Here is a 6000-nt window from a genome sequence, read left to right on the forward strand (position 1 = left end):
GACCCTGGAAATCATGTGCAAAGCTCCATAGTACTGAACATTTGTATGCAGGGAAAAGGTCAGTGGAGTAATGTTTAAATCTATTGTTGTAGTTGTACATATTGCTGAAGCAGAGTTGCCTCACCCAGTGGGAGCACAGGAATAACAGGGTGATCTATAACTATACAGTTTGTAGTACTCTGGCTATCTGAAGGAAGTTTCAATAACACTATGACTGTATAGTTATTTCTGAATAACCACATAGTATGCAGATCCCTCAACTCTGCCTGATGGTGTAATTTAACTAAATTAAATGGGAGTCCTTTCTCTGTAGATGGGAGTCCTTTCTCTGTAATTGTCCGCTGGCTCATAACTCCCCGTCCATATACCCACCTACCCCCAAAAAATCCTCCTCAGTTCAAACACATGCCCAGTTCCCACACGCATCTTTGGTTTTGGATTTCATTTAATTCAGCATAGCAATATTTCATTGTAAATGTTGTAAATTATGACATAGTGAGTGTGGACAAACTAAACAGTCTTACCTTTCCTAATGCTAACTTTCAAATGTTATTGATTTCAACCCAACTGTGCCTCCATGATGGTGTAAGGAAGGCAAAAACACCCAGGAGACTTAGACCAATTTGTCCCATTAGGAAAAATTCCTTCCTGATCCTAAAACAGGCAATTACTCAGACCGGCAACATCCTAAAAACCAGTGTTCAGTCTTTGTGTGGCTATTTGCAGAGTAAGGTACTTCTCCGTTTAAGACTGTCAAAATGTGGCTGAGAGATGATAAGGAAAAGAAAAAATATGGAAAAAATAGTAGGTCTTGGAAAATATGACTTAAACGTGTTAACTGGGCAATTCGTTATTTACAATAGTGCAGATATTAGTGAAATAAATGGAGCAGCATAAGTGGCGAGATTAACAATGAAGGTAAATAGGGCTGAGAAAAGGTTAGCCAGGCAGCCCAAGGAGTTAATCTAGTTTAAATGCAGTACCTCCCCCATGTAAATCTGCAGTTACTAACCTAGAATTAAACATAGAGTCTGGATTGTGATTTTTATTTTGATGAAATCAAAGTACAGTATCACTCGGCGGTGCATTTAATTTTTCCAGGTGAATCAGACTCTTAATTGTACTTTGAATTTTGATCTCTTTATGGCATGTAACATTATATCCTATTGTTAAAAGGTTACTGTAGCAGTAATTTCTAAATGGAATAAGTGTCTTTGAGATGGAACACATTTTATTAATCCTGTAGTATTTCTGTTTTAGAAATGTTATTTTATTGGGGGGAAAATAAAGGAATGGTTTATTAGAAGATAATCACATGTACAAACTGTAACTGCTGTATATTTAAGAATAGTAAAAGTGTCATCCCAAATAATGGAAAGAGATTTCAGTCATTAGATCTTGTGGACTCTACTCTTTGTAGTGCATTTTGTATTGGAACAATAATGTATCAATCTTAATCTCATTTTGTGTCAGGTTTTATGATGGCCTTTTGTCAATATTGTAGTGTTTATTGAAATCATTTAATGGGCAGTTTAATTCTGCATAGAAACTGATAACCGCAGTGAAACTAAAAATCATAGTACACATTTGTGTAATAGTTAAATATTTATACAGGGGGAAATTCACCCCAAGTAGAAGCCAGAATGAGGCCAATATACTACTAAAAACCTCAAGTTGGTGTTTAAGTGGAATTTGAGTGGTATGGCAGACTTTATACTGATCCACTGCACAAGAATGAATTTCACAATTACGCTCTTGTGCCTTTAACTCAAGTATATTACTGTATTTTACCAACCTTAACTATCCTCACAACACTGCTTTGATTTTGGATAAGCACAATTAAACACTTTAAGGCAGTGGCAGCGTAAGAAATAACACTCAGGACTCTGGATACGCAGTTCCCTGCTTTAATTACTAGATTGCCATATCTGTCACACACAATTTCCTGCAATATTCTGGACAAGCTGTAGAATCATAGAATCATAGAATATCAGGGTTGGAAGGGACCTCAAGAGGTCATCTAGTCCAACCCCCTGCTCAAAGCAGGACCAATTCCCAACTAAATCATCCCAGGAATTGGATGGGTTTCCCAGGAAATCTCGAGGAGTAGGTGTTTGCACATGTAAACCCTATGGTTATGCAAGTACTCAGCCTTTTGAAGGTTTGCCTGGAGCAGGGGGCTTTTTGTCTGCTGATCACCTGTTACATGTGGACAGATCAAAGACTCAAACTGTATAAAGAAGTGACTCATGGATTCATAACCACAGGAAAACCCCTTGGTGGGGTTTGAGAGACTGCTGGAGTTAGACTTGCCAACTCTGACTGAAGCTATTGCGAGGTTGTTTTTTTTTCCCCCAACATGACATTTTTTAAAAATATCCTATTAAAATCTCCCGGATTTCTTTCAATAGTCACCGGGAGATCAATGCCGATTTTGGGAAACTCCAGGCCAATCCTGGCAACCCTAGCTGGAGTTCGGTTGATCTCTGGTAAGCTTATTAACACGTGTGTAGGATTATTTGTTGTTTTTAATATGATTTATCTGTAAAGCATTTACCTTAAGAATAACTGTGTTTGCTTAGAAAACACTGTATGGTAACTGCGTTAGCATCTGATATGGGAGATGAAGCAGGCCTGCTTAGGCAGCAGGGCCGGCCTTAGCAAGAGCGGGGAATCGGGCCCCGCTTGGGCTGGGGTCGCGGGGTTTGGGTCTGGGCCGGGGCCAGGCTGGAGTCATAGAATCATAGAATCATAGAATATCAGAGTTGGAAGGGACCTCAAGAGGTCATCTAGTCCAACCCCCTGCTCAAAGCAGGACCAATTCCCAGCTAAATCATCCCAGCCAGGGCTTTGTCAAGCCGGGCCTTAAAAACCTCCAAGGAAGGAGACTCCACCACCTCCCTAGGTAACGCATTCCAGTGTTTCACCACCCTCCTAGTGAAATAGTTTTTCCTGATATCCAACCTGGACCTCCCCCACTGCAACTTGAGACCATTGCTCCTTGTTCTGTCATCTGCCACCACTGAGAACAGCCGAGCTCCATCCTCTTTGGAACCCCCCTTCAGGTAGTTGAAGGCTGCTATCAAATCCCCCTTCATTCTTCTCTTCTGGAGACTAAACAATCCCAGTTCTCTCAGCCTCTCCTCATAAGTCATGTGCTCCAGACCCCTAATCATTTTTGTTGCCCTCCGCTGGACTCTTTCCAATTTTTCCACATCCTTCTTGTAGTGTGGGGCCCAAAACTGGACACAGTATTCCAGATGAGGCCTCACCAATGTCGAATAAAGGGGAACGATCACGTTCCTCGATCTGCTGGCAATGCCCCTACTTATACAGCCCAAAATGCCGTTAGCCTTCTTGGCAACAAGAGCACACTGTTGACTCATATCCAGCTTCTCGTCCACTGTGACCCCTAGGTCCTTTTCAGCAGAACTGCTACCTAGCCATTCGGTCCCTAGTCTGTAGCAGTGCATGGGATTCTTCCGTCCTAAGTGCAGGACTCTGCACTTGTCCTTGTTGAACCTCATCAGGTTTTTTTCTGCCCAATCCTCTAATTTGTCTAGGTCCCTCTGTATCCGATCCCTACCCTCTAGTGTATCTACCACGCCTCCTAGTTTAGTGTCATCTGCAAACTTGCTGAGAGTGCAGTCCACACCATCCTCCAGATCATTAATAAAGATATTAAACAAAACCGGCCCCAGGACCAACCCTTGGGGCACTCCACTTGAAACCGGCTGCCAACTAGAGATGGAGCCATTGATCACTACCCGTTGAGCCCGACGATCTAGCCAGCTTTCTATCCACCTTACAGTCCATTCATCCAGCCCATACTTCTTTAACTTGGTGGCAAGAATACTGTGGGAGACCGTATCAAAAGCTTTGCTAAAGTCAAGAAATAACACATCCACTGCTTTCCCCTCATCCACAGAGCCAGTTATCTCATCATAGAAGGCAATTAGGTTAGTCAGGCACGACTTTCCCTTCGTGAATCCATGCTGACTGTTCCTGATCACTTTCCTCTCCTCTAAATGTTTCATAATTGATTCCTTGAGGACCTGCTCCATGATTTTTCCAGGGACTGAGGTGAGGCTGACTGGTCTGTAGTTCCCCGGATCCTCCTTCTTCCCTTTTTTAAAGATGGGCACTACATTAGCCTTTTTCCAGTCATCTGGGACCTCCCCCGATCGCCATGAGTTTTCAAAAATAATGGCTAATGGCTCTGCAATCTCACCCGCCAACTCTTTTAGCACCCTCGGATGCAGCGCATCCGGCCCCATGGACTTGTGCACGTCCAGTTTTTCTAAATAGTCCTGAACCACTTCTTTCTCCACAGAGGGTTGGTCACCTTCTCCCCATGCTGTACTGCCCAGTGCAGCAATCTGGGAGCTGACCTTGTGCGTGAAGACAGAGGCAAAAAAATCATTGAGTACATTAGCTTTTTCCACATCCTCTGTCACTAGGTTGCCTCCCTCATTCAGTAAGGGGCCCACACTTTCCTTGACTTTCTTCTTGTTGCTAACATACCTGAAGAAACCCTTCTTGTTACTCTTAACATCTCTTGCTAACTGCAACTCCAAGTGTGATTTGGCCTTCCTGATTTCACTCCTGCACGCCTGAGCAATATTTTTATACTCCTCCCTGGTCATTTGTCCAATCTTCCACTTCTTATAAGCCTCTTTTTTGCATTTAAGATCAGCAAGGATTTCACTGTTTAGCCAAGCTGGTCGCCTGCCATATTTACTATTCTTTCTACACATCGGGATGGTTTGTTCCTGCAACCTCAATAAGGATTCTTTAAAATACAGCCAGCTCTCCTGGACTCCTTTGCCCTTCATGTTATTCTCCCAGGGGATCCTGCCCATCTGTTCCCTGAGGGAGTCAAAGTCTGCTTTTCTGAAGCCAGGGCCCGAGCTGGGCCGGGGGTGCTCGGCTGGGGCCGGAGCCGTGGGTCCCGAGCCGGGCCGGGGGTGCTCGGCTGGGGCCGGAGCCGTGGGGCCCGAGCCGGGCCAGGGGTGCTCGGCCGGGTCCGGAGCCGTGAGGCCCAAGCCGGGCCGGGGATGCTCAGCCGGCACCGCTCGGCTGGGGCCGGGGCTGGCGCCCCGGGACCTGAGCCAGAGCTGCCGGGGCCGGGGCCAGGCCGGAGTTGCTTGGCCCGGGGCCGAGCTGGCGCACCGGGACCCAAGCCAGAGCCGCCGGGGCCCGAGGGGCTCAGGCCGGGGCCGCTCGGGCCAGCGCCCCAGGGCCTGAGCCGGGCCGGGGGTGCTCGGCCGGAACTGGGGCCGCTGTCCTGGGGCCCGTGCCGGGCTGGAGCCAGAGCCGCCGGGGCCGCTCAGCCAGGGCTGGACTGGGCCGCGCCGTGCCGCGCCTCCCAGGAGCCCTCCTCGCGCCCCCCCCCCGTTGCTGCCGCCGCCTGCCCCTTTTCAGACTTCCCGCGAACATCTGATTCGCGGGAAGCAGGGAAGGGGGAGGAACAGGGGGCGGAGCATTCAGGGGAGGAGAGGAGGGGGAAGTGAGCTGGGGGCGGAGTGGACAGCTGCGGGGCCCTCTTAGGCGCGGGGCCCAATTCAGCCGAATCGGCTGAATTGGCTTAAAGCCGGCCCTGTTAGGCAGGCTACCTTGCTGGTGAATTCACAGTGTAGGCAGGGAACTGTGCAGCCTGGAAAAACCCTGTTTTGGAGAGAGAGAGACATGAGTCTCCGCCCAAAGGAGGTGACATCCAGGGAACTGGAAGTATAGCGGAGGTTAGGGTTACCATATCTAACAAATAAAAAAAGAGGACCCTCCACAGGCTCTGGCCCCACCCATTTCCCCACCCAGCCCCGCCCCAACTCCGCCCCTTCCCTGCTCTAACTCCGCTCCCTCCCCCTCCCACTCCCAGCCAGGCGGAAAGGGCTGCCCGAGCACTACCAGCTTCACGGTTTGCCGGGCAGCCCCCAGACTCTGCGCCCCCGGCCGGCGCTTCCCCAGCGCAGCTGGAGCCCGGGAGGGGAAGCGCCTAGC

At 48.2% G+C, this 6000-nt stretch overlaps 1 protein-coding gene across 1 annotated transcript in view; it reads left to right on the forward strand.

The window, feature by feature from the left end:
• Window positions 1-6000, forward strand: part of PCDH11X (protocadherin 11 X-linked) — a 1041521-nt gene that overhangs the window by 613640 nt on the left and 421881 nt on the right. The gene's annotated exons all lie outside the window — the stretch shown is intronic.

Source organism: Trachemys scripta, chromosome 9, assembly GCF_013100865.1.
Source record: "Trachemys scripta elegans isolate TJP31775 chromosome 9, CAS_Tse_1.0, whole genome shotgun sequence".
Lineage (NCBI taxonomy): Eukaryota > Metazoa > Chordata > Testudines > Emydidae > Trachemys > Trachemys scripta.